Source organism: Saccopteryx leptura, chromosome 13 (genome assembly GCF_036850995.1).
Source record: "Saccopteryx leptura isolate mSacLep1 chromosome 13, mSacLep1_pri_phased_curated, whole genome shotgun sequence".
NCBI lineage: Eukaryota > Metazoa > Chordata > Mammalia > Chiroptera > Emballonuridae > Saccopteryx > Saccopteryx leptura.
The window spans coordinates 51,537,822-51,560,805 of record NC_089515.1 but is presented as its reverse complement, the minus strand read 5'-3'; the positions used below and the strand labels follow the sequence as shown (position 1 = coordinate 51,560,805).

General features: G+C 44.4%; 2 long non-coding RNA genes across 2 annotated transcripts in view; both read right to left on the bottom strand.

Annotated features, from left to right (window-relative positions):
- Positions 1–22,984, bottom strand: part of LOC136384679 (uncharacterized) — a 708,322-nt gene that overhangs the window by 495,346 nt on the left and 189,992 nt on the right. The gene's annotated exons all lie outside the window — the stretch shown is intronic.
- On the bottom strand, positions 15,115–22,246 carry LOC136385005 (uncharacterized). The gene is made up of 3 exons (XR_010747676.1): positions 22,147–22,246; positions 21,396–21,441; positions 15,115–15,235 (listed from the first exon to the last, which is right to left on the bottom strand). It is a non-coding gene; the product is annotated as an uncharacterized lncRNA (long non-coding RNA).

Sequence of the window (22,984 nt, the reverse complement as noted above, 5' to 3'; positions counted from 1 at the left end):
GGTCACTTGCTCTGCTGTAGCCCCCCCCCCCCCGTCAAGGCACATATGAGAAAGCAATCAATGAACAACTAAGGTGCCTCAACAAAGACTTGATGCTTCTCATCTCTCTCCCTTCTGTCTGTTTGTCCCTATCTGTCCCTCTCTCTCTCACTCTGTATCTGCCACACACACACACAAAAAAGTTAAACAGTGAAGAAGTCACTGTTGACATTAAAGAGATTTGCATTTAATTTGGCGTAACCTTTCCAGAATGTCTGTGATTCTTAAGACTATTTAGTTTTTGAAAATTTTAAAGTGTTAAGCTTTCAGTTACAAGCTATTATCATTTTTTCTCCTTTGTCCTAACTTTTCCTTTTCTCTTCTTGATAACATACTTATATAAATCTGACATTGTGTCATTCACTTTTCTCTACTAATTGCCCGAAATTGTAGCAATGAAGATCAAGGCTTTGGGAGAGGCTAACTCTTACACTTCTGCATCATGCATTCTATGACTTTGGGCACATTTGTTCATTCTCTGGGACTCCGTTTCTTCAACTGTAATATGGGGACATGAATAGTCTTTAATTTACAAACTTGTTTGGGGATTCATGTAGTAACATGCTTTCTGTGTTCCTGGAATAAAAGAGTTAGTTCTCGGTGTAAACCACCATGATTTTCATTTATGATGAGGAGGATACAGTCTCTGTGAGTGTGGGGCAGAAATAATGATAATGGCAATAAGGCTGTAGACTAGAGAAAGTGTGGGGAGCATCTGGCACGGTGTCCGAACAGAGCAGGCTTTCAGCAAATGGGAGGTGGTTTCTCATGGTTTGAGCTTCAGAAAGCCAGTGGGAATGGGTGAAGTATTCACTTTGAGAAGGAAATCCATTTTTTTCTGAGAGAGAGAAAGAGAGAGGGAAGAAAAGAGAGAGAAGTATCAACTTGCTGCTCCACATATGTGCCTTGACCAGGAATTGCACCAGCGACCCCAGGCTCAACCTGACAACCTTGGAATTCAAACCCTCCCTCTCAGCATTCCTGCCAATGCTCTATCCGCTGGGCCACCCCTGGTCAGGCAGGAAACCCATTCTTGAAGAGTCCTGGTGGGTGGGTCTTTGTTTTTGGATGGAGAGGCTTAGTTGGCATGGATGAAGCCAAAACTGGGAGCGATGCCCACTTAGTACCCATTGTCCGGTGACTTGAACCCATCCATACCAGCTCTCTCGTGAATCCATCTCAATATGTGGCAGTGAGATGTCCCAGCAAGAGTGGGTGGCGGTGGACAGCCCAGGTCCACCTCCGCCACTGAAAATAACAAATGAAATGAACTCGGGCGACGTGTTTCAAGGATCCAAAGATGAGCGTCGAGTGCTGGCATACATTGCTTACATCCTGGCGTTATCTATTCGCAATTAGGATCAAAACTTTCTGGGGTCTGCAATTAAAGATAAACTGTGATGCCATTTTAAGGTTCCTTCTGAAAAAAAAACCCAAGGGACCCTGTAGACAGTAGCGGCCAGCACCTGTGTGAAGAGCCAGCATGTCTTGGAAAAAGTTCACTCTACCTTGGAAGCAGCCATGAGCCCTGGTTCTCTAAGAACTTTACATTGAACCAGAGACTGAATTTTATTGGGGCCTTTGGAGTGGGGGGAGGTCCATATATCAAGAATAACATCTGATCTTGAAAATAATCTTCTATACTTCGGGAAATTTCCTTGTATCAGAGTTGATGGGTGTAATCTCCTGGAGGTTAGAGGGGGTGGGTAAGAATTGGAAGTTTGCACTTTTTAATAGGCAAAGCTATTTATTTAAAAAAAATATTTAGCCTGACCAGGCGGTGGTGCAGTGGATAGAGTGTCAGACTGGGATGACGAGAACCCAGGTTCGAGACCCCAAGGTCGCCAGCTTGAGCACGGGCTCATCTGGTTTGAGCAAAAGCTCACCAGCATGGACCCAAGGTCGCTGGCTCTAGCAAGGGGTTACTCTGTCTGCTGAAGGCCGGCGGTCAAGGCACATATGAGAAAGCAATCAATGAACAACTAAGGTGTCGCAATGAAAAACTAATGATTGATGCTTCTCGTCTCTCTCCATTCCTGTCTCTCTGTCCCTGTCTATCCCTCTCTCTGACTCTCTCTCTCTGTTTCTGAAATAAATAAATAAATAAATAAATAAATAAATAAATAAATAGTTATTTACTTCAGTGAGGTAAGAAGGGAGGGAAGAGAGAGAGAGAGAGAGAGAGAGAGAGAGAGAGAGAGAGGAACATCGACCTGTTCCAGTCTGTGCCCTGACCAGGGACTGAACCAGCAACCTCTGCACTTCAGATCAACACTCTAACCAATTAAGCTATCCTGCCTGGGTGGGAGTTTGCATTTTAAAATCATTTATGTGTGACACAACAAAATAAAATACTTGTCCTGGCTGATTCTCTGCATAAAAGCCACACATTCCCTGAATGGTTAGGTAGAAGACCAATGTGTTCCTAGAACCCCTATTCCAGGCTCACTGTATCAGATTTGACCCGTGTGTGCACCTGCACTGGGATATCTAAAACTTGCTACTGTCTCCACTTCAGCCAGAAAGCCGAAGGGAATTGGGTTTATTACATTCTCTCTCAATATACCTGGAAGAGGGAACTGGATTTGGTGGAAATGAAAACGTAGACAAAGAGAAGGAAGCTCTCTACCCAGCCAGCCAGCGCGGAAGACCCGCACCGCCCAGCGTTCGGTGCTGGCTGGTCGGCTGCCTGGGTGACCGCAGGGAGCAGCCCAGATGACAGGAACACAGATGGACGCATCATGTGATTAATGGGAGCCACCGGGCTTGGTGGTGAGCACGCAGGAAATGGCGACAGACAGGAGCGAGCCCCCTTTTTGGGTTAATGCTCCATCCAAGCTTTGGAATAGGGGGACCAGGAAACGAGTCCAGCCCCGTTCTTTGCTCGAAAAACTGAAGGCGCCATTTGTCCTTCCTTCAGACTTGCTGGCTAAGACCAGAACTTTCATGGTTCAACCTCCTGGTTGGCTCATCAAAATTATATTCTTCCTTCCTTCCTTCCTCCCTTCCTTCCTCCCTTCCTTCCTTCCTTCCTTCCTTCCTTCCTTCCTTCCTTCCTTCCTTTCCTTCCTTCCTTCCTCCCTCCCTTCCTTCCTTTCCTTCCTTCTTTCCTCCCTCCCTCCCTCCCTCCCTCCCTCCCTCCCTCCCTCCTTCCTTCCTTCCTTCCTTCCTTCCTTCCTTCCTTCCTCCCTTCCTTCCTCCCTTCCTTCCTCCCTTCCTCCCTCCCTCCCTTCCTCCCTTCCTTCCTTCCTTCCTTCCTTCCTCCCTCCCTCCCTCCCTCCCTTCCTTTCTTCCTTCTTCCTTCCTTCCTTCCTTCCTTCCTTCCTTCCTTCCTTCCTTCCTTCCTTCCTTCCTTCCTTCCTTCCTTCCCTCCCTCCCTCCCTCCCTTCCTCCCTCCCTCCCTTCCTTCCTTCCTCCCTCCCCTCTCTCGCTCCCTCCCCTCTCTCCCTCCCTCCCTTCCTTCCTTCCCTCTACCCTCACCCCTTTCCTCCCTCCCGTCTTCCTTTTTCTTTATTTCTCCTTTCCTTCCTCTCTCCTTTTGTTTGCTCTTTTTTCCCCCTTCCTTGCCTTCTCTTTCTCCTTTTCCTCCCAAGCATCATCTCGCCTTTCAGCAACCTCAGAATGCAAGCTGGCCCACAAGAACGGGCTGCCCACAGCACCTCTGATAAAACTGCAGAGCTGGGGAGAGCGGACGGAATGGCGGCAAGACCCATGGCCACCGCCAAACTTGTTTCCTTTGAGTCTCCGCCAGCCACTTTCTAACCAAGAGGGTCCTTCCTCATCATAGACACCTAATACACCAGGAATACAGGAGTCCGGCCCTGGACAGATAGCTCGATTGCTTAGAGCATCTTCCTGGTACACAAAGGTTGCGGGTTCAATCCCTGGGCACAAACAGGAACAGATTGATGTTTCTCTCTCTCTCTCAAATCAATAAATAAAAAAAATTTTAAAGAATACAGGAATCTGTTTCAGTTTTCCTTGTTCCTTACATTCTACATGTAAGTAAAATCATATGGTCTTTGTCTCTCTCTGACTGACTTATTGCACATAGGCCATAAAACAAGAGAATTTTAATGAGCAAGTTTGGGGCACCCAATAGGATCACAAACCAACCATCTGCTCAAGAGGGAAAGAATAGAAAAAAAGAAAAAAGTTCTGACCACCAATTCCACAATATTTTCTGCAACTACCTGAGTTAATTCGTGAATTAGGTATGCAAAATATTTTTTAAATATATAGGAAACCAAGTTTCTACCATTAAATATGGGCCAAACTTGCCCCCTGGCTGGAGAGCTTGTTTGGTTAGAGTGTTGTCACAATATACAAAGATTACAGGTTCGATCCCTGGACAGGGCACATACAAGAACAGAGCAATGTTTTTTCCTCTCTCTCGTCTTTCTTCTCTATCAAAAATAAACCAATAAAATTTTTAAATGCCTAAAAAAAAATGTTATAAATGGGCCAAACCTGAGGCCACAGCCTCAGATCACCCCCCAAGTAGAGAATTCTTTCCTTTGATGGCTTAAAACCTTAAGTAGGTCATCGAGATTTGCAAGAAGTAGGAAAGGGTCAAAAATCACCCTTCACTCTTGTCTCCTAGCCCCTCCCCCCAAAGTTACCAATGCTTCTTTTAAAAATTAACAGACTTCTGGGGGGAGCAATTTTAGGTTTTCAGAAAAACTGAGTAAAAAGTATGACAAGTTCATATATGTATATATATAGTGAGTATATATATGTGTGTGTATGTGTGTGTATGTGTGTGTGTGTGTGTGTGTGTGTGTGTATCTCCCCTCATACCCTTCCAGACCTCCCCCGCCATTATCATTAATGCCACTTTAGTGTGGTACATTTATTATAATTGATGAGCCAATATTAATACATTATTATTAGCTAAAAGTCCATAGTTAACATTCGGGTTTGGTTTTGGTATCATGCATTCTGCAGTTTGGGACGGAAGTATAATGACATGTATGCACTCTGTTATGTAGAATAGTTTCACTGTCCTAAAGACCCCCTATGTCCTATCATCTCCCCTCTCCACAAAACTTCCAGCGATAGCTACTGTGTGCACTCTCTACAATCTGCCTTTTCCACACTATGTAGCCTTCCTAGACTAGCTTCTTTTACTGAGCAGTATGCATGTAAGATTCCTCCGTGCCTGTCCGTGGCTTGGCAACTCATTTCTTCTTATTGCCACGTAATATCTCATTGTCCAGACATACCACGGTTTGTTTATCCATTCACTTACTGAAGGACAACTGGATTAGTTCTCTATGTGTTGGCAAAATTTGAATACAACTGCTATAGACACTTGGGTAGGTTTTTTGTACCAACATACATTTTCCACTCCTGTGGGCCAATACCAAGGAACGTGATTACTAGATTGTATGGCAAGAGTATGCTTAGTTTTGTCAGAAGCTGCCAAACCCTCTTCCAGCCCAATGTGGTTTTTAAGTGGTTTTAAAGTATCTATTAGTTAACACGATAGGTTCTTAGCAGAGATGGACCGCAGGTCGTCCTAACTGCTCCTGGTGAACAAAAGGCAAGAGCTATCCCCATTTGAAGGGACACAGAACTGCTCTTAAGAACTTGACTCTGACCAAGCTACAGGGGTTCGCTTCTTGCCTTTGCTACTTGCTTGCTCTGTGACCTCAAGCGAGTTACTTAACCTTTTCATGAATCATTTCCTCAAGTAAAATTAAGCTTGGTAATAGCACCCAGACATTAGGGTTCTGAAAATTACCCGAACTATTTCATGCCTGTGTTATCTTAGCACGCCATTTGATACAATAGAGGTGCTCGATACGTGTGAACTATTTTTCATCTCTTCGAAAAACCTAGCGTCTTTCCCCAAAATGACCAGTACACATTTCAGAGATGAAAATTTTTTTTCTAACAGTAACAGTCGATGACAGAAAAATTGGATACATTGTGAAATCAGGTAAGAAGTAAAACATGCAGCCACTAAAAATGAAGGGAAACCCATGTTACAAAATAACTGCTTCCAAGGGCAGAGGTTTTCGTCGTCTGCGGAACCAAGTCCTCCCCTCTCTTCCTACCTCTGGTTGCCCTTAGTGATTTGCTGGCTTGAAACCCTTTGGGGTAAATCCGGGATTAGGAAATGTGGCCTCTCTCTGGTGGCCTGCCAAAGCTTCGTGTGCAGACACCCAGGCTAACCTGGCACGGGCGGCTGGCACGAGACATCGCCTTACCCCGGGGGGCCTGACTCATCGCTGTCTCAGACGGCTCCCCACGCAGGCGGGACTAGCGAGGGCCTAGCAAGGGCCATTAAGCAATCCAAGCGCTAATCTCTTCTAGTTTCTTTGGACCATTCTTTCATGTTGACGTAATGACTTGTGCGTTTAACAGTGAAAGCTCAGGGCACTAGGGCTGCCCCTCTTTGCATTGAATTTATTTTGCAAACCAGCGAACATGCCACCAAGAACTTCTTTCACGGGGACTCCTTATTAATAATCGATGGGTCTCCACAATTGCCTATACACACCAAGCAGGCAGTGGAAATGTGGGTGTGGCGACCAGCTGATCTACCCTCCTGATATCAGATAACTAGTTTTCCTGTTTTAACTGGCCGGGCAGGGCTTGGGTGTCATAAGGTCAGAGCGTATGGAATTATTTTGAAAACTCAAGGGTAAACAAGGAAACTCGATAACTTCTTCCGAGCTTGAGGCTCAAACTCAGGCCCTGGCTAAATGAAGTTTGCCTCCATATTTCAGTGCCTAGCACAATATTCACATAGGTGGGTGCCCAATCAGCTTTGATAGAAATGGAAGAGAGTGAAGACAGGGAGAGGCAGATGGAGGGAAGGAGAAATAGAAGAAGGTGGTAGAAAATACAACAACAACAAAAAAGCTGTCACTGTAGAGTAGTTCCTAATTTATCATACCCCTGTGACCTCTCCCTTCTCCCCTCTTTATTTCCCTCCTTCCTCTAACTTCTTTTCATAGAGATGGCACAGTGAAAACAAAGTTAACAAATTGCATAAGGCAGTTTGATCTGTTTTGAGGTTTGTAGGGTTTGGTTTGGTTTTGTTTGGTGGGAAGGAACATACCACCACCATTCAAATATATTTCCAAGCTAATTTACTCAATGAGCATGACATGTCATGTCTCTCCAAACACATCTCAATAATTGAATGAGAAAATATATTCATTAAAATACCATTTTTTCATTTAAGATATGAAAATTTTGCGAATTTCCTTTTCTTTTTATTTTAGAGAGAGGAGAGAAAATGAGAGTAGCATCGATTTCTTGTTCCACTTACTTATGTGTTCATTGGTTGATTCTTGTACGTGCCCTGACTGGGGATCGAACCCGCAACCTTGGTGTGTCTGGACAATGCTCTAACCAATTGAGTTACCTGACCAGGGCCTTGAGTGTTTTCTGGAAACATCAAATAATTCCATCTTGACAGTGACATTATAAAACTAATAAAAAGAAAGTCACTAGAAATCATATTATTTCAGGGTGCCTGGGGAGAGGCACATTTCGGCACAAATCTAGAGAAAATATGGTCTTTGGATAGTTAAATATTTTATTTTTAATTTTATTTTGCTAGTAACTCATGCTTGAGATGTTCATTTATTTCATAAAATAGATGTCTGTTCTATTTAATAATAAAAAAAAAGGGGCCTTAAACCCACCTCAGGGAATGTAGAAATTGGCACACAAAGATTGGTCAAAGCCCCTTTAAGCCATTTCTCCTAAGATATAAAATTTCAAGCTGTACTTAGCTACAAGAGGGTATATGTGCTTAGGAACTAGATAAAAATCTTTCAAAAAAAAATGAGGCTTTCCATTGCTTTTGGTGAATTTCCTGTTTACGTGTGCAGAAACTTCAAGAAGATAAAAATATAAGGAGGGCCATTGTATAATAGCATCATAGAAGAGAGTACTCCATGGTCATCTGCATTATCGACTGCATTTCGTTTGCTCACCTTAAGGGGTAAGAGTTCAGAGATGGCAGCACTCCCGAGCTGGGTGAGAAATTGACTGCAATGTAGGTTCACTCACAATAAGAGATTGCAAAAGTTAGAATTACAGTCTGGGCTGGAAAATAAGAGAGATTTTTCTCAGGCGTTCAAGGTATATGCCAGGCAGAGTAACTGATAGATCCTTATTACAATAAGAGACCGGGTCACTCGAAGAAGTTAATGCGGAGGAAACTGAGTTCTAGGAAGTACTTCTTCACCTGGTAGAATTCCTTCCGAGGGATTTGCTGTCAAGGGCAGTCATAGGATCAATCACTAGGTTGGGGTGTTCAAAGGGGCGGAGTTATGTATGACCCACTCTTCTGGTTAGTTACAGGGGAGGGCGGAGTGTAATCCATTTGCCTGCTTGTTAGGGGATCACAGGTGATTTACAAGTGGGGTCAGCAAAAAATGTCCCCTACACTTACTTGATCAGGATAATTTTAAAATGTATGTCTAAACCTTGGCCGGATAGCTCAGTTGATTGGATCAAAAAAATTAAACAATATAAAAATCAATACCAGGAACTAATTAAAGATATTTCTAAATTTTTTTTCACAGAAGCATTTTTCTTCTGGTCATCTACATATTCCACAATTTTTTTTTGTTTGTGTTTGAACAGGTTTTATTTATTTTTATCAATTAATTTGAGAAAGAGAGAGAGAGCGAGAGGGAGAGGGAAACATTGACTTCTCATTCTACCCATTCATGCACTCACCGGTTGACTCTTGCATGTACCCTGACAGGAGACTGAATCCACAACCTTGGCATATAGACAATGCTCCAACCAAGCTACCCAGCCAGGGCTAATGGTTTTGTTTTTGAATCTGATTCTCTGACAAACATTCTCAGAGTACATCTGCCAAACTGAAAAATGGTTAACACGCATGACTTTCTTTCTCTTCAAGTTTCACCAAAATTGCTGAATGCACAAGAAATATTAACAAGGCAATGATCATTTTTGAGGATGTCCTGTTGCATGTCAATAATGAGTTCCTTTGATAAAATAATCACAGTGTAAATTCAGCTGCTTTTTTTTTCCCTACCCCAACTCTTTAAGGTATTTTCTAGAAAATGTGGGGTAGTCTCTAGGAAACATCCAAAGCAATAGTGCACCTTTGACATTTTAACTTAGCAGCTTCTGAAAGGGACACCAAGATGGCACTCATGTGTGGTTGGAGCCCACATTTCTGTCTGGGGACACAAGAATGTCATACAATCTATTAAAAAGAGAGAGAGAGAGAGAAAGAGAGTAATTTTGCTTTTAAGAATTACAAAGCACCTGTGGTGGCGCAGTGGATAAAGTGTCGACCTGGAAATGCTGAGGTCGCTGGTTCGAAACCCTGGGCTTGCCTGGTCAAGGCACATATGGGAGTTGATGCTTCCAGCTTCTCCCCCCTTCTCTCTCTCTCTCTGTCCTCTCTCTCTCTCTTTCTCTGTCTCTCCCTCTCCTCTCTAAAATGAATAAATAAATAAAAAATTAAAAAAAAAAAAGAATTACAAAGCAAATTAAAATTCGAAAGAAGCACAAGTAAAACCTCCCCTTTGAATTTCAATAAAGTCGTAGCAGTGCGGAAAATGCAGAGAGAAAGCATGGTTTTCACCTCCTGGGACCCAGGAAGTATACCGACCTTACCGGACATGGACCTGTCCGGTTCCATTACTCCTGTTAGAAAAAAAACAGAAATGATAAAAAGTGGTTTCGGAAGTTCTTCCTTGGTAAACCACCCTCGTTTGTGATATTTGAAGTTTAAGAGTAGCCTCATTTTCATAAGCACGTTTTATTAAAACATTGTCTTGCCCTCCCAATAAGAAAATGCTAAGAGTAGATATCTCAGCGTTAACGTCAAGAGAGCTGGGTCTCTACAGTTGCAGGGTGCTACGCTGGGAGCTCTCTACAGAGCATTCCCGATTCAGAGCACGGGGGACCCACCCCTGCCGTGAGCAGTCCTGTGGGCCCACCCCGCTGGGACCCATTCCTAGCTCTGCCTCTCATCACCTGGGCTATCAGCAAGTCATTCCATTTCCCCGGCCTCAGTGTCGTCACCTGCAAAACAGGCCACTAGCGCCTACATCATAGGATGGGCAGAAGTTCAAGTCAATAGGAAGTAATGAAAACTGCGCCTTTGGAATGTATACAGGAAGTGGACTGGGCTTCACAGTAGGCGGTGGGAATGGAGAGAGAGAGAGCAAGCAGTTAGAAGGTAGGGACAGTGAGGTACAAAACTGATTCGTGAAATTCACCCTTCCATTGTACCCATCCCCTGAAGAGGTATTTCACAGAGGCAGACACATGAGGGAATCCAGATGAATGATTCAGGTCTTTGTTCTCGCTCTGAACACAGCTGGGATCTCCCATTCAGAGATACGAGATAACAACTCTAACAACCACTAGCACATTAAAGATGGAGCCTCTCTGTCCGTGTGGTCCATCGTTCATTCATCACAAGAGTCCAAGGAGGTATGGAACGGTTACCACAATCCAGGTGAGAAATTTGAGGCTAAGTCACTAGGAACTGTGCCCAAGGTCACACAACCAACAATTCGCAGAGCCGGTCTGGAAAGTATCGGTCAGCTGGTTCCAAGATTTTCCCTTTTAGCTTCTGGCCAACACTACCGCCCTCACCCAAAGCCAGATAATGCGACATGGTGGGAAAAAAAAACCTGAGGTCCGGAATCTGCAGAGTCACATTAATTATCAGCTTGAGCAGCTCACCCCGTCCCGGTTTCATCATGTATGATATGGGAATAATAGTATGATCATCCACCCTGCCTGCCTCCCAAACCCCCGCCCGAGCACGGGAGATAGAGGGCTGGCACGCAAGAACCTCAGACACAGGAATGTGCTACACAAACACGGGTGCACATCAGGGTGTATTTACAAGCAGAGCCTGTTGACGGATTTGTATGAAGCTAGTTGGTATTTAGGGAGCATTCTCTGTGTGACAGTTGCAACTGATGAAACAAAAACAATGAAATCTTCCTACACACATAACTAAATATTAATTGCAAGAAAGCAGTGTCTGTCCCATGAGCGTGCACCCCTGGCTTGGGGAGTAGTGACCGGCGGCACCCCTATCGGAAAGCGGGATATCAAAGACATGGTTCCCCTTCTGAAAGCCACTGTGTGGAGGAACAGCAGCGTTTACAGATTAAGCAAAAGGGAAATCCATTTGCATGACAGGGACTTCCTTGGAGATTTACAAATATGATCTTAGCTAAAGAATATGCCAGCAAGCCCTGGCCGGTTGGCTCAGCGGTAGAGCGTCAGCCTGGCGTGCGGGGGACCCAGGCTCGATTCCCGGCCAGGGCACATAGGAGAAGCGACCGTTTGCTTCTCCACCCCCACCCTCCTTCCTCTCTGTCTCTCTCTTCCCCTCCCGCAGCCAAGGCTCCATTGGAGCAAAGATGGCCCGGGCGCTGGGGATGGCTCCTTGGCCTCTGCCCCAGGCGCTAGAGTGGCTCTGGTCTCAACAGAGTGACGCCCCGGAGGGGCAGAGCATCGCCCCCTGGTGGGCAAAGCGTCGCCCCTGGTGGGCGTGCCGGGTGGATCCCGGTCGGGCGCATGCGGGAGTCTGTCTGACTGTCTCTCCCCGTTTCCAGCTTCAGAAAAATACAAAAAAAAAAAAAAAAAGAGAAGAATACGCCAGCACCTTCATATTGGAAAAGATTGATCACTTACAAGGTTTTTAAAATGTATGTGATAGCCTATACATCTTCCCCCACCCCATATACTTTTCTCTAAAAAAAATGATGTTATCTGTCTCCATTCCATGTGCAAAGCTCGGAGGAAATGTGGTGTGAAAGAGAAGAAGTAAACTTGAGGTCCAGTGTCATCTATCAGATTTTTCCACCAATCCTTAGCAGCGTAACTCCCTTTGCTTTCCACATAAGATGACACCCTTACCGTAATCATTCATTTTCCCTCCTGTATTCATTGAGTGCTCAAGCGCAGAGTTGAGCACTAGAGAGGAGATTGGTAATTTCTCTCTCTCCAGCATCCGGTCTCCCTTTATGCAATAGCAACCGGGTCTTCCTTTTGAAACCCTGTCCCCTCTTCAATTGCCAAGTCCTTAGATTTCAACGGGGCTGACTCTGCCCACTCTTTCCCCATGGTGGGCACTGACCTAAGCTTGACCAGTAAAAATAACAGTGATTTTTTTTTCAAGGTTGGGCATGTTACCCAATCAAGACCTCTGGGTATGTCTGATGTAACCATTGAGAGAGAAGCTAATCATGTAAGCTATCATTTCTGAGATACTAGTAGCCATCTCTGCTGCCACTTGAAGAGGCTCTACTTGAAAATGAAGCCAACACCGAGAAAAGCAGAACCAAAAATGAAATAATAGTTTCTTAGGGGAATTATTTGCACTTACCTCCCCCCCCCACACACATACATGAGTCAACCAATGAATGCAGAAATAAGTGGAACAACAAATCGATGTCTCTCTCTCTCTCTCTCCCTTCCTCTCTCTAAAATCAATGAATAAAAACATTTTAAACAAAAACTTGGCAGAAGCCTTTAGTGGGCTCAAAGTTGAAATTGACAAATAGTAACAGCAATAAATAGTTGTAGAATGACTGAACTTTTAATAATTAAAGAGACTGCCTCTCAGAAGCACTTTTCTGTATGAAACTACTTTAAAAGAGGCATAAAAATAGGAAAAGAGGTGGAAGAATTAAAATTAAGCTTTTAATTTGCTCATATTAATGAGTGCACTCAACAAATATTTATCAGTTTTGCAGTCGATACCAGACACTGTGCAAGTTACTTTATAGAGACATACTGGTTTATCAACAGGTATGTAACAAATTAACTCAAAATTTGGCAAGTTAAAACAACCAACTTTATGATCTCACAGTTTCGGAGGGTCAGGAATCTGAGAATGGCTTAGCTTTTGGGGTCTCTCTGAGGTCGCAGTCAAGGCTGGAGTTGAGATCATCTTCAGCCTGGACTCAAGTTGAAGGAGAATCCGGTCCAAGTTCGCTGTCCCGGTTCTGGCCAGGTTCCTCGCTGGCTGTTGGCAGACACTTCGGTCCCTTTGCCGCACGGACCTTTCTGTAAGGCTTCCCAGAGCCAGAGACCCAAGAGGGAGAGAAGCAGGGAGCATCTACCCCAAAGGGAAGATGCAACTGGCTTTCTGTTACCTAGTCTCCAAAGTCTATACTTCCGTGTCACTTCTCACAATTACTCTCCGTTTTTCATTAAGGATCATTAGAAAATGTGTAAATCAAATTTTAAATCCATGAATGTGGTTGCTTAAAAAGGAAACTGGTAAACATATTTTTTTCCTTCCCCCCACCCTTTTTTTTTTCTTTTTGAGAGAGAGAGAGAGAGAGAGAGGCAGAGAGAGAGTGGGGAGAGAGAGAGAGGCAGAGAGAGAGTGGGGAGGGAGAAGGGAAGCATTCGTTTGTTGTTCCACTCAGTTGTGCATTCATTGGTGGATTCTGGGTATGTGCCCTGACCAGGTTTGGAACCAGCAACTTTGTCATTCCAGGAGGACGCTCTTAACTGGCCTGAGCTAAACAACCAGGGCCATAAAAATTGCTTACTATATTTTTTTATTTTTAGACTTATTACAATTAACATGTGCTCTTTTGTTCATTTCATTTTCTATAAATAGACAATATAGAGCCATGTGCCGGGGTTGGGAAGGGAGGTAGTTAGTCCCGAGTCTAGGGTATGAGCCTCCTTCTCTGTCTCCCTCTCTGAAGGAAGCCCAGAAGGTGTCATTTTCTCACCGGGATATTTGGTATCTTTAGATGAGAGATGTTCATTTCTATCCATGTGCCAAGATCTTGCAGAGACCCCAAATGCTAGTTGGGCACCTCGGTACTCAAAGATGACATCGAAAGGCTATCAAAAAAGATCAATCAGGGATCCTAGAAACTGTCACCTAAATATACTTCCTAATGATTTGTCATGTTCCAATTCATTTAACTTTTTTAATGGCCTGACTGGATTTTGACCTGTTGGGCTGGTGAGCAGCTCGCAACGTCGGCCGTTGTCTGGCATTCAAATAATAAATCTGGAGTAAAATTTCCATCTGTGAGTTGAGAGAAGGCAGCCTCTCATCCTGGCATTGAAATCAAGTTCCCCTTCACCTTTTAGTCACCAAAGCACCATGTCATCGTCCGTGGTATGGAAAGCCACAAATCAATTAAGCTTACCTGGCTTTTGTTGAGTACCCAGGAATTGCATTTACAACAGCTTTATGGAAAAATACCATGGCACCGGGGTGCGACAGAAAGTCACACAAGTAGGGAGATGGCACGTTTGGGGTCAGCGACGCCTTTCCTTTCTGTCCTGTCTGTGACTCCGATGCAGTGCGTCCATGTTTTTTTTCCTAGCGGGCTCACTGTGATGTGTCTGCTTCCTGGTGGCTGCATGTCAATCTAAAACCACACGCAGGTTTCTGAAGAGCCCGTGGCTAGGAGAAAGCCCAGGGTTGAAATAGAGCCCCTTGTGATTCTCTGACAGATGTGAGGAAACGGCTTCCGAGAGTTCCAAATACCGGCAGTGCCCCTGCGAGCTACATTTCACCTTTCATTTCTGCCTGAAAATCTCCATTGGCCACACATCTGACGGGGCTTATCATTTATTCCATGTAAGTTTCCCAGTCATTCGTGCTCACTACATCGGCGACATAGGAAGACGTTTTTTCATTGACGGCCACAGATTAGTGAAGGGCGCCCTGTGCATGTGAACAGCACAGACAGCCACACGTTGAGCAGAAGGAAACGCTACTAGCACCCCAAGTTGTAAATTCAAATTTATTTTACCCTTTTTTAATTTATAAATTTATCATTTCAGGTTTTGGATAATTGCCCCTTCACACAAAATACTTCTTCTCTAGAGGGTTTAATGCCAGAATACACTTTAAAAGTCTCTCTTCTTCTAGCCTGACCTGTGGTGGCGCAGTGGATAAAGTGTTGACCTGGAAATGCTGAGGTTGCTGGTTTGAAACCCTGGGCTTGCCTGGTCAAGGCACATATGGGAGTTGAAGCTTCCTGCTCCCCCCCCCTCCCCTCTCTATAATGAATAAATAAAATGTTTTTTTAAAAAAAAGTCTCTCTTCTTCAAACCAAATAATTTCAAGGAACAGAAACAACAAAACAAAAAATTGGCCCTGGCCACCTGGTTCAGTGGATAAAGCATCATCCTGGTGCACCGGGGTTACAGGTTTGATCCTGGGTCAAGGCACCTGTGAGAAGCAATCAATGGCACATCTAAGTGGAACAATAAGTTGATGCTTCTCTCTCTTTCTTTCCCACCCCCTTTCTCTCTCTCAAAAAAAAACAAAAAACAAAAAAACAAAAAGAAGCAAAGGATATATAAATTCCCAAGTTCATGCAGCATCATAATAGCCTAAATAGGAAATATGAAAAAAAAATGTGATATAGACAGATAGGCACAGATAATGAAATATTATTCAGCCATTAAAAGAAGGAAATCTTGTCATTTGGGAGAACATGGACGGACCTTGAGGGTATTATACTGAGTGAAATAAGTCAGACAGAGAAAGCCAAATACCTTATGGTCTCACACTTATATATGGAATCAAAAAAAAAAAAAAAAAAGCACTCATAGATACAGACATACCGGTGGTTGTCAGACACAGGTGGTGGGGGGCGGAGGGTAGAGTGAAACAGGTGGAAGAGTAAGACAAAAGGTAAAAATTTCAGTTATAAAATGAAGAAGTCACAGAATACCACATACAGCATGGTTAATAACACTATATTATATATGTGAAAGTTGTTATTTGAATAGATCTTAAACATTCTCATCACAAGAAAAAATTATAGCCGAATTTTATAATCTTAGGTGACAGCTAGAATTATTGTGGTGATCCTTTTTGCAATATATAAATATGTCAAGCCGCCTGACCTGTGGTGGTGCAGTGGATAAAGCGTCGACCTGGAAATGCTGAGGTCGCCGGTTTGAAACCCTGAGCTTGCCTGGTCAAGGCACATATGGGAGTTGATGCTTCCAGCTCCTTCTCCCTGTCTCTCTCTCCTCTCTCTCTCTCTCTCTCTCTCTCTCTTTGTCTGTCTCTCTCTCTCCCTCTCTCTCTCTAAAATGAATAAATAAAAATTAAAAATAAATAAATAAATAATAAAATAAATAAATATGTCAAGCCATTACGTTGTAAACCCGAAACTAATATAATGTTATATATCAATCATACCTAAATAAAAAAAAATATTTAAGAAACAGCGGTAGTCTGGTTTTGTCCTTGTCACTAGCGGCTCAGAGCCTCACAGTTTTTCCTTTCTTTGAGTCACAAGCTGGTGTCTTGATGATACCACAGCTCTCAGGATTCCAAGACCAGTATCTCTGAGATGATATCAAGGTTAACATGGCCTCCTTGACACCAAGCAAACAAAACCTATACACTTCTTTACTGGAAACTTCTACTGCTCCCTACAGCTATGAACAACATTGTAAACAAAGTGCTCCAAAGTGCAGAATTCCTCGGCAATGTGAATTGTAAACAGAGAATTCACAAGAGAAAGGAAGTGGTAAGGAGGATTTTTTACTTTTATTTTTAGGGAGAATGTTTTTAGCAAAGAAGAATAAGATGTCTTTGCCCCTAAGCCAGTGAGAACTTAAAATTACTCCAAGCTAAGGGGCCAACAGACTGGCTAAAATAGAGGATAGAATTAAGAGGAAGCTGCTTTTTTTTTTTAAATCTCATTTTATGGGTTTGTTTGTTTGTTTGTTTTTATGCTGGTTTCCAAGATCTAATTGTGCCTCTGTTGGAAACTGTTAAGTCTACCTGGCCTGTGGTGGCACGGCGGATAAAGAATCAACCTGGAATGCTGGGGTCACTGGTTCAAAACTCTGTTTGCCTGGTCAAGGCGCGTATGAGAGGAACTATGAGTTGATGCTTCCTGCTCCTCCCCCTGCCTTTCTCCCTCCCTCTCTCTCTCTCTCTCTCTCTCTCTCTCTCTCTCTCTCTCCCCTCTAACTGGGGATCGAACCCACAACCTTGGCGTATTAGGACAATGCTCTAACCAACAAAGCTACCCAGCCAGGGTGAAGATACTGTCTTCTTAAACACACTTTAAGCCAAAGGACTATCTTGACACATGCAGATTATACATAAAGTAATAACAACAACAAAGCATAGGTACAAAGTCAGTTGGGTCAAATGAGATTTTACTATATCCATGGGTGTAAATAAGATGAATATAGCAACCATGCCCGAGGTTTTCTCTCATGCTAAGACATGACTAAAGTGGAGGAAAAAAGGAAGAGGAAAAAAAAGACAGAAAGTAAACACTCAAGCAACTAGTCACCATGCTAGTCAATCAACTCATTGTTCTGAAAACTGAAAATAAAAGAGGAAAAAAATTTAAAAAGCGATTAAAGCAACAAATTGGACAACATTGATTTGAAGCCCCTAGCACAGCGGTTTTCAAACATGTGGCTCTTGAGTTTCTTGGAGGTGACCATCCAAGGCTGAGGTAAAGGACACAGTATAATGTCTATTGTTCCCCTGTCCTGCACCCCAACCAGCTGACCCCACCATAAATAAGAACTAAGCTGACAATAATGACTTTATGCAATCCCATTGAAAAACCCAAAATGACTAAACACCAAAAGACGTTCAGATGCTCCAACGATCATTCACACAAATTAAAAACCGATCTTCATCAACTGGTACCCAGCCATTCATTCAGAACGTCCTGTGGTCTCGTTCTGTGCCTGGCATTGATCCAGGCCTGGGAATACGAGTCAATCAGCTAAACTCCCAGCCTCCAAGGAGCCTGCAGCCCCAAAGGAGAGACACACACACAGGACTAACCAGAACAGCATGCTTCATCTGCTCTGACGGAAGCACAGACAATGCAGAGGAAGCCAAGACTTCGGGCACACGTGCCAAATTAGGGATATGTTCTGGCAGATTCTTATTTATTTGGGGGCAGTACAATGCTTCTTGTACTAATCTCCTCTGATAGCTTCACAACCTTGTCTATTTTATGTGTCCTCTCTGTCTAAAACCTTCAGCTAAATGCCTTGGACACAAGATGCTGAATTCATTCCTTCTAGAAGGAAATCTAAGTATAGCACATCAGTTGGACTAAAAAAACAACAACAAAACACTCCACCTACTCAGAAACAATGTCAAATCCACTCCCATAAAAATGACAGGGAAACAGAAGACACACTCGAATTCAGAACTACAGCTTCTCAGTCTGACCTGTGGCAACACAGTGGCTAAAGCATCCTGGAACGCTGAGGTCACAGGTTCGAAACCCCGGGTTTGTCCGGGCAAGGCACATACAAGAAGCAACTTCTACCGGTTGATATGTCCCTGCTCTTCCCCTTCCCTAAAAAAAATAATTACAAAATCTTAAAAAAAAAAAAAAAAACCACCCCACAAAACTATAGCTTCTTGACACAAAACTCCAACAATCCAAGGGACAATGACCTTGTTTGACCTCCTGAGAAATGAGAACTTTCTCTGACCTTGTAATGCTGGTGGTCATGGCCATGCAGGGTCCTGTTGGATTCCGGCAGATGGTAAAGGAACCGTGGAGCCGGAGGATGGAGAGCCGTTCCGTTTATTAGAGTCTCACAATGGCGGGCAAGGAAGCAGTCAGGGAAAACCACTTCTCTCTCTCTCTCTCTCTCTCTCTCTCTCTCTCTCTCTCTCTCTCTCTCGGCTAAATGAACAAAACAAGCTGGGTAGGGGTGGGGGGGATCCCTTCTCCAGCAAGCAATAGCAAACAATGGCCCTTCCCAATGCCAGCAGGCAATCTGCCATCTACAATTTGCCGCCCTCAGGGCCGGCACCTGCAGCCTTATGTAGACTACACACACATGGTGCTGCCCCGCGCTCACGCACCAATCACGCAAAGTACAAGTGAGCAAGCCTAACACACTTGTTTGCCCAACAGCCCCTCTCTGTCTTTGCTCCGTGCTCCAGTCAGAGTTCTCATGTCTCTTTTTTATCCTCACTCGTGCCCTGCTCCACCTCCCACATCTTCTGAGTCCAAGGTCAAAACACCCCCCCACGGTGAAGTCTTTCCCAGGCAGGAGGGAGCAGTCGTCTCTTCTTCAAGTCTCCAAAGCTGTCTAGTCCATTCTCACCGTGTATGATGTCATCTTTTCTCACCTCTCCCACCACAAACTTAAAAACCCCTTGTGGCCGGTGCCCACGACTTATTCATCTTGGCATCCACGAGGGCCTGAGCCACGCTGGGAGCACCCTACTCCCTCCATCAGTGGGTGTTAAATAAATGTATAAATGAGAAAGTTCCCGTGGAGAGTAGGAAAATAATCACTCACCTCTCTACGGAATTTCTACCATCTCTGAGCTCCATCCTCAGACCCATGGCTTCACCCACCCTTCCACCTGCTCCCAACATCCAGGACCCACTGCCCAAGCCAGAAAGCTCTAAATGCAGAATAGACCAGGTGGGGGGGGGGGGCAGGGAGGCACAGCTGATCTTCATTTACAATATTCCCTTAGGCCTGGCTGACTCACCTGCCCTCAGGTGACTGAGAGTCAGGGGCAATTGGAGATGTGAATACTTTCTGTCACTGTTTGGAATCAACAAAATAATGGCTAGCTAGTTGCACTGATTTTTTTTTTTTTGCACTGTGGCCTTTAAAAATATTAGATGCTGCCTGACCTGTGGTGGCACAGTGAATAAAGAAAGCATCAACCTGGCACGCTGAGGTCGCTGGTTCGAAACCCTGGGCTTGCCTGGTCAAGGCACATATGGGAGTTGATGCTTCCTGCTCCTCCCCCTTTTCTCTCTCTCTCTCTCTCTCTCTCTCTCTCCCTCTCCCCTAAAATTAATAAATAAAATCTATTTTTAAAATATGAGATGCTTAGCCTCGTGGACGTGTGCCTACACCTTGCACCTGGCCACCAAATTTGAACAGTTCCCTTTGCTCCGGGCCGCCCCTTCCGTATGGCTGAACGTGTATTCATTCTTGCTTGGCTCTGCCAGGGTCCCAGTGACCAAAGGGGACAAGGGACAGAGCGGGGCTGTCCTACGTCTGTGAACAAGGGCCGGCAGTGGAGTCAGTGGGCAGTGGAGGGGCCAGCCTGCACAAGGTTTTGCCTCCTCAGCGTCCACGTGGGTCCCACTCATCACAGACCCCTGCCTCACGTGGTTTGCATGTTCATTCACACTCTGCCTGCAAAGAACAGGCAACAAGCCTTCTCACAGAGGAGGAGCCGATCCCAGGAGGCAGCCAAACAGGGAAAAAGCCCAGGCGACCTCTGGAAGGTTTGTAGAAACCTACACAGGTGGCAATGCATGGAAGATGGGGGGAAACATTAGAGCTCTCTTCAGGAAGACAGTTATGAAATGGGAAGATGAGACAGTTTAAGGGAGGAGGCGTCAGTTACCTTCACATATCTCACTTTTCTTTTTTTTTTTTTTTAATTTTTTTTTTAAATTATTTATTTATTTATTCATTTTTTAGAGAGAGGGAGAGACAGAGAGAGAGAGAAAGGAGAGACAGAGAGAGAGAAGGGGGGAGGAGCTTGGAAGCATCAACTCCCATATGTGCCTTGACCAGGCAAGCCCAGGGTTTCGAACCGGTGACCTCAGCATTTCCAGGTCAACGCTTTATCCACTGTGCCACCACAGGTCAGGCCACATATCTCACTTTTCGTCTGAGCCATTCCCCCACACAAAAACGGGTTCTTACATCCATATGCCCTTTTGCATACTGCAAAAATGGGAAACTGACATGGACTTCTATGAGCAAAAACTCTGGGGTGAGACAGTTGCCCTTCAAACCTTGCCCCTGCCACGGACTGGTTAGGTATGACCTTGGTGTGACCTCTCTGTGCCTCAGTGTTCACATCTATAAAATGGGAGGCTAGGATAAAGGAGGCGGCTAGATGGTGATGGAGGGAGACTTCAACCGGGGTGGTGAGCACACAGTACAAATGTACAAATGACGTATTACAGAATTGTTCACCTGAACCCTATAGAATCTTATTAACCAACATCATCACCATAAACCCAGTGAAAAATAATAATAAAACAACTAATTGGCTCTTATGCTTGTTGCAAGAATTAAATTAAATGACATAAATAAATAAGGTAGGAATGTGTCAGGGTCACATAGCTAAGCTCTTCTTCAGGTAGAAGCGAACAGCAGATGCTGCAAGTCTTAATGTTAGAAGTGACAGCACACAGAAAGAATTATCCTCATAGTGGCCACTTGCTTTGACTTAAGTTAGTATTGTTAATGTCAGGATGACCACAGCTTTTGCTTGCTATGAATAGCTAGAGCTATTCATAAATATATAAACATAGATATAAAGTATAGATATAGATATAGATAGAGAGAGTTTCTAAGGAAGATGTTTTCTTAAATTCACTCACCTGCTTAACTTAAGAAGTCACCCTTCTGAGAAAACTCCAAAAAGAACTAAAAAAAAAAAAAATTTAACAAAAGGTAAGTCAAACACTACGCACACTGATTTAGAAGGATAGTTAATAGTTCTCTGTTCCTGCTACTACATAAGTGTGTGCAGTGTTTTTCAACCAGTGTGCCGTGAGACATGGTCAGGTGTGAGTATAAATACATTTAGAAACTATATTATTAACTATATGTATAATATATACTGTGTTAGAGTGTCATTTTGTGTCATTTTGGTAGGTGGTATGCCCCAGGATTTTGTAAATGTAAAAAAATGTGCCGCGGCTCAAAAAAGGTTGAAAATCACTGTGTTACAGTTATGCCCAAGGCATAATCCACTCTCTTAGTTGGGAAAAAAATATATATCAGTTTTAAAGTCCCTGCTTCTTCACGAAATTTGTGAAAACAGCAAGGAGGTAGATGAAAAGGAAAATGTGCAGAGATGCTCTCCTTGTCCTTTGCGCCTCTGGTGACATAAGTGGACAGGCTTCTGTCCCACCCTGAGGACGTACCCAGGGTCTCGGGAGAAGCCAGGACTTCTCTGTAATGGGAAGTTTGGTGGGTCCTTACATCTGTGTCTCTCCCCATCATAAGAGGGACGGTTTGAAGTGAAACCGCTTGTTTTGATGTTGCAAGTTGCCCTGTTTGCCCTGTGCCTGCCTGAGTGCGTCTCCCAGGTGTTACACATTTCCCTCTCTCCACTCTGCTCCTTACCGATGCAAGCGTCCCTTTAATGGGCTCTCAGAAAGGAATAGTTATCCTGCGTTCCTTCTATGGGGACACATGACACAGCAAAGCACCCCGGTTTGTCTCTGAAATAGAAAGAGCAGAGTCATGCTGACCGCCTGCCCTGGTGGCGGTGGCGGCAGGCTGCGCCCTGGAAAGATGGAAAGATCGTTGAGCGGTCTACACGCTTGGCTCTGTCAGGAATCGGGTTCCTGGCTCCCAGAGGGCTGGGACAGACCTCCGGGGGGCGCCCCTCTGTGCCAGAGAGAGGCTCTCTTTATCGCTCCAAGTGAGCTGTTCTTGTCCTGAGTCAGGTCTGGGACCAGAAGGGCCAGCCGATCTGGTTCCATTCAGACCACGTCTGTTCCTAGCTGGCCGGGCTTGCTCAGGGCTCCTAACTTCCCTGAACCTCAGTTTCCCCAGCAGCAAAAAGAAAGCGGGATAGCAGGACCTACGTGACAGGGGTGTCGTGAGAACGTAAAGGGGCTGGCTCATGCTCATTAAGGCTCTCCTCATTCTTGTTTTCTTCCGTGTCTTTCCACAAAAGAATCTTTTTAACTGCCTTCATGCAACTTGGTTTTGGCAAAGGGTGATACCCGGTGGAAATCAGTGTTGAGCGAAGATGAAAGATAGGAAGGTCAGAAATGCAAGGATAAAGATTTCGTCAGGACTAGGGGTGAAGACGAACCACCGTGGAGGTGGAGGGAGGGGTGCAGGGGTGGGGGGCTGGGGCCCAAGCCCAGCCTCGCTGCAGTCCCAGGCAAAGTGGGTCTCATGTCACCCAGATGTGCCCACTAGGCCTTGCTTATGACCCAAAGTGAGCAGG